Raw genomic sequence first — 11525 nt, 5'->3', positions numbered from 1 at the left:
GGAGCCCAGCCCCTTATGGGATGGGATTAGGAGTGAGGGGCCTTTGGAAGGTGATTAGGTGATGAGGGTGCAGCCCTCATCAGTGGGATTAGTGACCTTCTATACAGACCTCAGAGAGAGGACACAGTATGAAGACTAAAACCAGGAAGTGAGGCTCACCAGATACCTCCTCACACCTTGCTCTCAGACTTCCAGAATTTGACATGTGAGAAATAAATGTCTTCTGTTTATAAGCCACCCAGACCGGAATATTCTGGGTGAAGACACTGGGTTTGTATTTGTGGTGGATTAGGATAGAAACAGGAAGAAGTGTACATCAATCTTAGGTACAGTTTGTGCTCCAAATAGATTTTATTTTCTATCTACTTCTAAATCCATATTGGAAAAGAAAAGCACAGATTCCAGAAAAGGAAGCTAACTTAGTTAATTCCTCCAATATTAAGGCTGTGCTCAATGTATTTTTATTTTTGTAGGATTTATTTGTTAATCTGTGTAAATCAGTGAGCAGCAATGGAATGACACACAGGAAATGATACAAACGAAAGAGGGAACCAATAAAAAAAAAACAGCTGGAAAAGATAGGAAGAGAACGAATCTCAATAAACGTCAGCAGTGTGCAGTTAGAATGTGGTTGCACACTGAAAGTGAAATGCCAAGTGAAAGCCAGAGATCAGATGTGCACATCAGCAGGGGCAATGAACTACCCACAGGTACATGGCACACACTCAGGTTAAATCTGTTGCCGAGTATGAGGAAGCACAGCAACAAAATTATGTAACACGGCACCAAAACATAGCATTTTCATTTTGGTAGACAGAGGAAAGTCCCATTGAACAGCATTATCAAGTTCAGTGTTGATACTACAATCTTTGAAATTCTGTCCTACAACTCAGGATATTATTACCCCAAATTGTTTTCACAATGGTCACTTCTCTCACTCAACAAACATATTTGTACACTTTAAGAAAGTGGACGGGCACCTGGGTGGCTCAGTTGGATGAGCACTCGAATCTTGATTTGGGCTCAGGTCACGATCCCAGGGTTCAGGATCTGCCCTTGGGCTTGGGCTCTGCACGGAGCAAGCAGCCTGCTTATGATTTTCTCTTCCACTCTGCCCCTGTCCCCAGCTCACACTGTCTAAAATAAAAATTTTTTTAAGAGATGGGAAAATAATTTATTTACCTAGGGAATCACTAGTAAAAACCAGATGAAACGATCAAAGAGTATCATCTTGGAGTGTAGTTATTTTTACACCTTACAGACAGTACAATCAACATGAGCATTGAAGGCTCCTGTAACTGAATGTGCTAAATTAAAAGTAGAAATGTACATAAGCCATCAATTTAACATTCCCAACTGCTGGTAAACCCACCTTAAAGATGTGAACCTTCAGCCTCATGATATATTTATGTGGATTCAGAATTCCTATGAGCATTAATGGAAACTTTGATCCTTTAATGAATGCAAAGGCAGGATGTTAAAATGAGCTATTAGATGATATATTTAATTTATTCCTAAAATATATAATACTGCTTGCTGTGACTATGCCAACCGGAGTAATTGGTTGCAATTAAAATAATGAGATATTCCAAATAATGATACATGCAATACAAATGCAGAGTGATATGTAATTTGTAATTCCTAGATAATTTTTATGCTGATACATTTCTTCCTAATTATAATAATCTTTTCAGCTAACAGGAATACATTTTGTCATATGGAGTATATCCTGGAAGAATTATTTTTCAACCTAGCTAATTTGAAAACCATTTGACAAGACCAAAAAAAAAAAAATAGCATGGTGTGCAATCTGGAATAAAAGCACTTTGTGAAGCCATGTGGTGGTATCTACACAGGTATCCCGTGATCCAGCATTTCCACTCCTGGATAAATATCCAACGTAAATGTGTATGTGTGTTCACCAAAACACGCAGGCAAGAATGGTTATAGCACCATTCTGTAGTGTTTTTAAGCTACAGAGTTCCGAGAAGAAAATGAAAGCCTTAGATATCTGACCTGCTTCAGTTTGGAGGCAGCAGTGATGATTTGGATATTGGATACGGTCACCGCAGGAGAGAAATATTGCCTAATTATTACTTGTGATTTAAAACAAGTTAGTTCATATCCTAGATAATAGGATAGCTCATATTACCTGGCTAATATTTATTGAATGTGGTATGCAAAAATAAATTTATTGACTGCCCGTGTGAATATTGCTCTAAGTACTTGATGTACATTAAGTCCTTTACCCCTAAAAACAACTTTATGAAACATTATGATGTGCTTTGTGTTTGAGATGGTGGATGAGCCTAGAGAGGTAAGCAAAGGCATCATGTAAGGCTTTTAGGCTAAGCTACAGGTTTCGCTGCCATTGTAAGCGTGATTAGAAGCACTGAGGGGGTTTGAGCATGAGTGGTAATTTATGACCAAAAAAGTGTGGAATTGTTGGTTAATAGTTGCTGGACTGCACAACAGGGCAAGTTGGTCTTGGGAGAGCCCTAGGAAGCTCTCATAACAGCAAAGATGAACTATGGTGGCAGTCAGGGGTAAGGTGTCAGTGGTGGGCATGAAAGAAATTGGACTGGTTTGGACTATAATTAATTGATTAATGTTTAAAAGATTTTATTTTATTTCTTAAAAAATTGTTTTAATGTTTATTCACCTTAGAGAAAGACAGTATGTGAGCTGGGCAGGCACAGAGAGAGAGAGAGGGAGACACAGAATCTGAAGCAGACTCCAGGCTCTGAGCTGTCAGCACAGAGCCCGAAGCGGGGCTCAAACTCACAAACCCTGTGATCATTACCTGAGCCAAAGTCGGAAGCTCAACCTACTGAGCCACCCAGGTGCCCCAGATTTTATTTTATTTTTAAGTAATTTCCTTACCAATATGGGGCTTGAACTTTTAACACTGAGATCAAGAGTCTCATGGTCTACTGACTGAGCCAGCCAGGCACCCCTGGACTACAATTTAAAAAATGAAGTGGAGAGGCTTATTGATATGGTCTATTAATGGGTGTGGTAAGATAGAAAGACAAAAACCAGATGTGTAAATGTGATTTCACCTGCTGTTTAATGAGATGGAGAAACTGAGGAAGAGAGAGGAAATGTTTGTGTGCAATACAGAATCAACAGCTTTATGGTGGATGTGTTAATTTCTAGACCCTTATACACATCCAAGTGTAGATATTAATCAGATAGTTGGATTTAGAGTTTTAGGGGCGAGGTCAGGGCTGCGGACAAGAATTTGGCAGTCATATGAAGGTATGAGATGACCACAGGAATAGAAAACATCGGCTGGGGAGACAGAGCGGCTGGAGGAAAAAAATGGAGGCCCAGCATGGGGTCTTAGGGGAGTCTCCCAATCACCAGTACAACAGAAGAGATGGAAAGGACAATGAGCCAAAGGACTATAAGAAAAACTGTCAGAGATAAGAAAACGTATTTACAACAGAAAATAATGAAAAAAAGGATGAAAATTTAAGGACAACAGCTACATAATTTTAAATGCTTCTTGCAAAGTTTCCCAGATTTAATAGCAGGCAGAAGGATCACATTAAAATATATGCAGGACTCTAATATTATATACTTGTGTGTATGTGAAAGAAAAGAATCTCGGCTATTTAAACAAAATTAAAGAAAAATCTTTATCATGTAGTGTGAGAAGTCTGACTTTCCTCATAGAGGGTGCAAAGAGAGCTCTAAGTTAAGAAATGAGTATCTCTGCTTTCTTGAGCTGACAGAAATAGAACCAGGGCAATGTCTTTCTGCAAGTGTCACTCCCACCATCTCTGTAGCTTCTGAGATCAGCACCCGATAAATGATGGTACCTGATTACCTAACTCACTGATGTGTTATTAACTCAGGTTTCCCAGGTGACCATCTCAAATGAACGCCAGATGGCAACTTGGCCATTTGTCAGTCAAGACACAGAGGTCGGCACAGCGCTTGCCTGGCTAGTATGCATTTGCTGAAGTATAATCAAGATCAACAAAGTTTCCTACTAAAATGCCACCTTGGCATAAGAAAGTTGTATAACAGCATTCGTTTTGGAAAAACGGAAATCTTTTTTTGGGCGGGGTGTTAATGTAAGCTATGGATTTAACAATTTGCATTGTCTTTGTACACAACCAAAGTGAACACTGCAATTCTCCCTCGCCTACAGGGCAAGAGTAACTAACTTCTGGGGAGGCCCATGGTAGCAAAACAGAAAGCCATGTATCTACAGAAGAATCACCTTTGGAGATTTATATCCCACCTTTGCGATAATACTTAATTTTATTTTAGAAATCCTAAAAGGCAAGGAAGAGAGTAAAAGTGACCTAACAATGCCTTTGCTAGAGATAGTGATTTGTTAACCTCTCTCAAGATTCTGCATATTATCCCTTTCATCCTCCTCCTCCACCCATTCCCCTCTCTCTTTCTCTCTCTGGTAAATGTGATGGAGGATGTGCATACGGGATGTAAATCGGTGTATACACAGGTCATATAGATATGTATGCATATAACTTTCAAAATTTAATTCTATATAGTGTTATATCTTGTTTCCCAATTAATATTCTATTTTTGAACTTTACCCATGAACCCATGTATTGAAAACCTAATATTTTTAATGTTTATTTATTTTTGAGGGAGCACAAGTGTGAGGGGGGGGCAGGGAGGCAGGTACAGAGGATCTGAAATGGGCTCCACACTGACAGCAGAGAGCCACATGCGGGGCTCTAACCCATGGACTGTGAGATCATGACCTGAGCCGAAGCCGGACACCTAACCGATTGAGCCATCCAAGCCTCCGAAAACATAATTGTTAAACAGCAGCATAATTTCATTTTATGTGGGCGCCATGATTTACTTACCTCTTTTCCACTGGGCACTTTTATCCTTTTCATTTTCCAACACTGTGCGGAAGACACCTTCTGTGGTGGGACTGTGATGCTATGTGGGGGCTAGCCAGAGCTCCTGATGTGCACTTGTGGAAGCGAAGTTCGTAGCTTCATGTCTACATGGAAGAAGATACCCAGAAAACCATAAGATATTAACATTACATTGCCATCATGCCCAAGACTGAATAAGAAGACTGACGGGTGTCCAACTCAGATCCATTATGTAGCTTAAGTCCAACTATGTTTTCATAGGTATGTTTTCATATGTTTCATATGTTTCGTATGTTTTCAACAGGTATGCAGTAATATCCCAATAATATCTACCCCGCCCCCCAAAAAAACACTTTGAAGAACTTTCATCATCTCAATCTAGTACAGATGGCAGCAATCAAGGTGACAGTTCCATACGAGTAAGACAAAGACTTGGTGCACAAGAAAATAGTAGGGTTTGTTTAGAAGTTGGGAAAATGAGATATTCAGGTTTAGTGACCTGGCAGTTTTGTGGACTGCAAGCTATTTCTGAGTCATCTGTGAGTAGCTGAGGAATACCTGTCTCTTCCAATGCATTAAGTGAGCCCATCCTTTATATTTCTTTTTTAAAGTTGATTTAATTATTCTGAGAGAGAGCGCGAGTTGGGGAGTCCCCACGCTTTCAGCACAGAGCACGACGTGGGGCTCTGTCTCAGGAACCATGAGATCATTGACCTGAGCCAAAATCAAGACTTGGATAACCAACTGAGCTTAACCGACTGAGCCACCCAGATGCCCCATGGGCCCATCCTTTAATGAGGAGCCTCTACAACTCCAAATGGTCCACTATATGGTTTGCACTTACTATGTTTTTATTTCTGTGTCATTTTTCTTCATAGATATCATGTGTCATTGACCCATGTGATAGTATATTATGTAGATGTCTCCCCTTGGCTGAACCATCTAGAAGAGAAACATGTTCTGCTGAGGGATGCCCAAAGACGGCTTGAGCAGTTAGGCTGCCTCGTCTTAGAATTGTGTATGCAACATAACTGAGAAAAGGGTTTCTAGACATCCCCAGAAACTTGGACTCTCAGGAAAATGAGGCATACGCAGGCTCAACAAAAGACAATCCTGTTCATTCATTTGATGTCCGTATCTGCTGACAGCCACATGGTTATGAGTCAACTCCCAATGAAGACAAAGCACAAAATAAAAACATAAAGATGTATCAGGATGCAATCCATCAGAAAACCCAGAGGAATTTGGTGCTCTTAGGCACCCCTATTCAGTAGCTTGAGAAGCTTGGGTTGAGGATTTAGGTCGACATTTGCTGAGAGAGACACCAAAGAGAGATTCATCAGTCTAATATTATCCTTTGCTCATAAGAGAAAACACACACATTTATTTGTCGAAACCTATCTCTCCCTTCCCTTGCACCCACTGCAACCTCCCCCAAACTAAAATTCAAGGCGTGTTTTATTGTGTGGGCTTTGATTAGTGATAGTAGAGGATGTGAGCAAAAATTCATTTGCAAAATTGCAGAAACTCTACTCCAATAGGAATCTATAAGATGTTCTCTCCAGGAGGCAGGTATATAATATCGTATGGTCTCTCAAAGAACACATTCTTGAAGGTTCATCCTTCAAGGTGTATCCGCAGCCAGCACCCCATTAAACTGTTGACTCAGAAAGACTTTACACAGATTCCCATCAAGCATCAACAACCTCAAGGGAAGCACTTTGCCTTTTCTTTTTTTTTTTCCGTCTCCAGACATTTCTATGCAGGAATATTTCTTTTCCAACAATAGACCTTGATCTTGCCAGTGTTTTCAGGTTTTCTTTTTTCTGTCTGGTGTTTGGCAAAGCAGTTTCCCAGGGAGAAAGGTGAATGACAGAGTAGGCTTTGAGTGTCTCTTTCTATTTTTATATCCCCGACTGAGAGGCTCCATAGGAAGAGTTAGTGGGTGATTCATTCTTGACAACCACATACGACTGCAGGAGGTCTTTCTTTCCTTCCTCCCAGGCTGCCCCTATTCAATTTGATATTCTCTGTCAGTGCCAGAGGATTCATGAAGTTCACCCAAAAACTTCCTGTCTCTGAATGCAGCACACAATCAGGGCCTTCTCATCATCATCATCTGGAAAAAAAAAAATAAAAGCTTCTGGCTTTATCAGCCACACAGCAATACCTCCTTGTGCCTTTTTGATGCATTGGAAAAAATCGAAGTGGAAATGATTCAGACCCCATGGTCCATTTCGGCAGGGCCTACGCACATTCCACAGTACTGCTATCAAGAACAATACTAGGGATGTCCTTATGCAAAGCACATCTTACTCGCTGTAATAGACCAAACTCTATAAACATCAGCAAACTGCCTTCTGGGAATAACCGATAAAAAATTGCTACAAATCTGTGCCCCCAAACTAGGCAACAGGAAATCATTTTCCAGTAGTTGAATGCACAAAGTAGAATACTGTAAAATGTTGGGCTGGGAATCACACATTGGAAATCAAACTGGGGACACGTGTCCCTTCAGGAACTGAGATGAGAACGTGCTATATAATGATGCTGAGGAGAAAGGAGGGTGTGAGTTAAGCTTTACAATGAATAGGAAGTGGGGTAGCAAAGCTCACCTTTACAGTAGGGAGACTCAGAGCAGGAGCAAGGCCGAGATACAGAGTGGGCGGTCCATATTGGACGAGTTGGAGTAAACTCATTGTGTTCCGACAAAGAATCAAAAGAAGAGAGAAATTACCATATTTTGCCTTGTCAATAAAATTACTGGATACGAATATCCCATTTCAGTCATCCTTTAAATAATGTGATTTTTAATTTTCTAAATGAACCTATAAAAAGTAGGCTCCACGCCCAGTGTGGGGCTTGAACTCATGACCCCGAGATTATGAATTGCATGCTCTACTGACTGAGCCAGCCAGGTGCCCGTAAATCATGTGATTTTTAAATATATAAGCAAAGAAGCAAATTTTAGCAAAGTGTGCTATGAAACATTCCCAAGGTGTCTTTCCCATTTACATACCCCATGCCTTCTCTTTTTCAGTAGTAATGTTTGAGACTTAAGAGCCTTACATGCCTGACCATCCGTGGGGCGTCGTGATTCATACTGGAATTGTTCACCATGATACCGGCGACAGTCAAGGCTGAGGCTTTATAATGTGTTGAGCGATGTCTATTTTATGTCCTACTTCTACTTGAAGAGTATTTCTGTAAACAATCTATTGGTTCCTGTCCAATCACAAGTATTTCGTATCTTCTGTATCTCGTAAGGTGTGGGGAGGCAGAAAGCTTCTTGGCCATGCGCACATGAGCAGTCCTGTCGGCGGGACTGTGACCGGCCCCTGGGGGCATGCTGCTTCTCCCACAGTGCCCCTCCACACCCACTGCAGCCCACCTTCCACTCAGCAGCAGCACGATCCTCTAAATCAGCTCCTTGCAGCAGATTCCTACTGATCCTCCGATGGGCCTCCATCACGACATGAACAAGACCCACACTCTCCCGTGGCGCTCAGCTCCACAAACTGCTTCCCTCCTACAACATTCCCTCCTGGTCTGTTGCACTCCCAACATGCCAGACCTCTTCAGAACCTCCCAAGCTCTGTCTTGGCACCTTGCCCGCTCTGATCCTCCTTCCCAAATACACACGCCCGTAGTTTTCAGTGTTGGCTCCTACCACCATTCAATTCTTCCACTCGGATGTCCCGTCTGCGAACTGAAGTGGCCACCCTGCCCCCAGCTTCCTATCCTGCCCGTTGCTCTTGCATTTTCTGCAAGAGCGGCTGCTATCATCCAATGTACTCCATTACCTTCCTTCGTTGTCTTCACTGTCCCCAATTTCAACCACTATCATCATTTGTCTTCCTGTTTGTGTAGCATCTGTCCCCATCCGTTCGAATAGCAGCTTCAGAAGCCTGGTGGGCCACCCTCAGTATTCTTTCCAGTACCTACAGCGGCTCCGTGAACAACAGACATTCCTTTAGTGTGTACTGAGTCAATGCGTGAATCCATTCCTTGGTGCCTTCCAGGAGCAGGCGCCGGTGGGGGGAGGCAACGAGGCTGCTTCAGTGCATGGGACGTCTGTGCTTGCTACAGCGTCATGTCACCTTTGCTGCCACAGCCTTCTCTGTGAGGTCAGAGGTTACCGTGACGCGGCTGCTGTGTCCAGAGGCCCGCACCCCCACACCCTTCCCACTGGCCCCTGCTAATCTGCCAGCGGTTCCTATCAGCCATCGTAAGCTCATAGCATTTCCTCACTCACTCAGAACCTGTTTGTGTTATTTATTGAATACTCTCAGCCAACTGTCTTGACGGATTACTGCCACCATGTTGATGAGATGCCAGCGGGAAGAGTAGATCTCGGGGACATGGTGCCCTCCAAGCGGGTGTGCCGAAGGCCACACGGCTCAAAGGTGGCTCTGAAGGAACAGTCCTGGCGTAGCCGACAGGACATCCCGCTTCCTCTCTGCTGTTGCCGGGAGAACGGTGTCCTTGGCGGGCAGCAGGTAGCAGCAGTCCAGCTAGGAGACTGTGTGTAGCTTTGCGGCTGATGGATCAGATCCTGAGACCCCGTTGGAAAGGCAGGCATGTTAACCGGCTTTCATCACTGTTTGGCCCTTGAAAATTTGCCTGCTTCAAATGGGAGCCAAAAAATACCTCTTTTTTAAAAATATTTTTACTGTTTATCTATTTTTGAGAGAGAGAGAGAGAGAGAGAGCACACATGCAAGTGGGGGAGGGGCAGACAGAGAGGAGGACACAGAATCCGAAGCAGGCTCGAGGCTCTGAGCTGTCAGCACAGAGCCCAATGTGGGGCTTGAACCCACAAACCGTGAGATCATGACCTGAGCCAAAGTCCGGCGCTTAACCAACTGAGCCACCCAGGTGCCCTCCAAAATACGTCTTTATTACTTATGGGAGATACCTCACACATGAACAACTGGCTTCCCCAAGGAAAATGTGCACTTTTCATGTCTGTTGTACTAATGGAGTGTCGACAACAGTGATAATGGTGGCCTTCTGCCAAGCACCATTGCAGGAAGTTCACATGTGTTCATTTACTTAATTCGCATAGCACTCTGTGGTTTAGGTATTTTTCTGTTTTTTTTGTTTTTTTGTTTTTTTTTAATATTTACTTATTTTGAAAGAGTGTTAAGCAGGGGTGGGGCAGAGAGAGAGAGAGAGAGAGAGAGAAAATCCTAAGCAGGTTCCTTCCACACTATTAGCGTAGAGACTGATGTGGGGCTCAAACCCATGAATCACGAGATCATGACCTGAGCCGAAATCAAGAGTCAAGAGAGTTAACCAACTGAGCCACCCAGGGGCCTCTTAGGTATTTTTCTTATTACTAGTGTTTTGTAGGTGGGGCCACTAAAGAATGAAGAACAAAATTTCCAATGTTGCACCTTAACGTCTCACATCGGTAAGACCGTTAGGACTGGTTTAACAGTGGACATTTGGGGGTATAGCTGCTACTTTTTCCAGCGTTAGAGAAGAGAGGGAAGGGCTCTTGACCTCGTTGGCACAAAGACAACTCTGCCTTTATTAGGACACATGTCTCAGCCTCTCCGTTTTCTCCATGTGAGATGAGATTAGCACCCGCCTCGTGGAATAGTGGGGGATTTTAATGAGTGAATGTATGTGAAGACATTTAAATTTTTTTTTATTATTATTTTTGAGAGAGTGAACAGGGAAGGAGCGGAGAGAGAGAGAGGGAGAGAGATAGGATCCGATGTGGGCTCCGTGCTGACAGAGAGCCTGACGTGGGGCTCGAACTCACCCACCATGAGATCATGACCTGAGACGAAGCGGGACTCTGAACTGACTGAGCCACCCAGGCGCCCCTGAACGTGGACATTTTAAGCCGTAAGCACCATGCTGACACGAGATAGTTAAGGTGCCCAGCCAGTAGGCGCCTGTTGAGCTCTTGTGAGGCATTTGCATCTGGTGCCCTGGTAGGAACTTGTGGGTGAAGACACCTGACATGCATGTCAGCTTCAAGTCATGTAACGGCTGTCACAGAGAAGGCATCTAATGTGCTCTGAAGAGGATAAAAATTACACTCCATTTTATGGCACACCGTTCCCGAATTCTCTGATGGTCATCTCCACAGACACATGCATGCCGCCACACGTAATGAAGACTGTATCTCTACCGTAGTCCCTTTAGGTCGAGCTAACGTGCTCAGAGGACTCACCCTGCATCTATTACCAAAACTTGGAGAATATCCTCATTGGGTGCTTCAGGAAAACGCATCGTAGAATCATTTCAAGCATCTCCATTCCATTCTAGGCCTCCTTGACTTCCTGGCTTCTTTTCAGACACTGTGATTCATAGCTGCCCCTTTGTTTAGTGTCTTATGGTTTCCCTGCTGAAACACATCCTTTACACATCCTCTTTCATCCCTCTTTTGGTGTTACTAGATGGTTCTTCCTGCCCTGACTCTATAACCAGGGTCCTCCTTGTACACGCCGGCCTGGGATGTTCATGTTCCCAGCTGTACCGTGCTGCCTTTTGGTGTGTAATTAATTGTTAGGACTTTTACCATCACGAGGGATGGTCTTTGCGGAATGATACAGGTGAAATTCTACAACATCTCCATCAGCTTTCCTGACGTCTCGTAGAGCTGCCCAGACATCTGCTTCCCTGATGCTTCATAAAT

Source organism: Panthera pardus, unplaced genomic scaffold, assembly GCF_024362965.1.
Source record: "Panthera pardus isolate Hobbes unplaced genomic scaffold, ASM2436296v1 HiC_scaffold_27, whole genome shotgun sequence".
NCBI classification, from domain to species: Eukaryota; Metazoa; Chordata; class Mammalia; order Carnivora; family Felidae; genus Panthera; species Panthera pardus.
Note: the sequence above shows the minus strand (reverse complement) of the source record.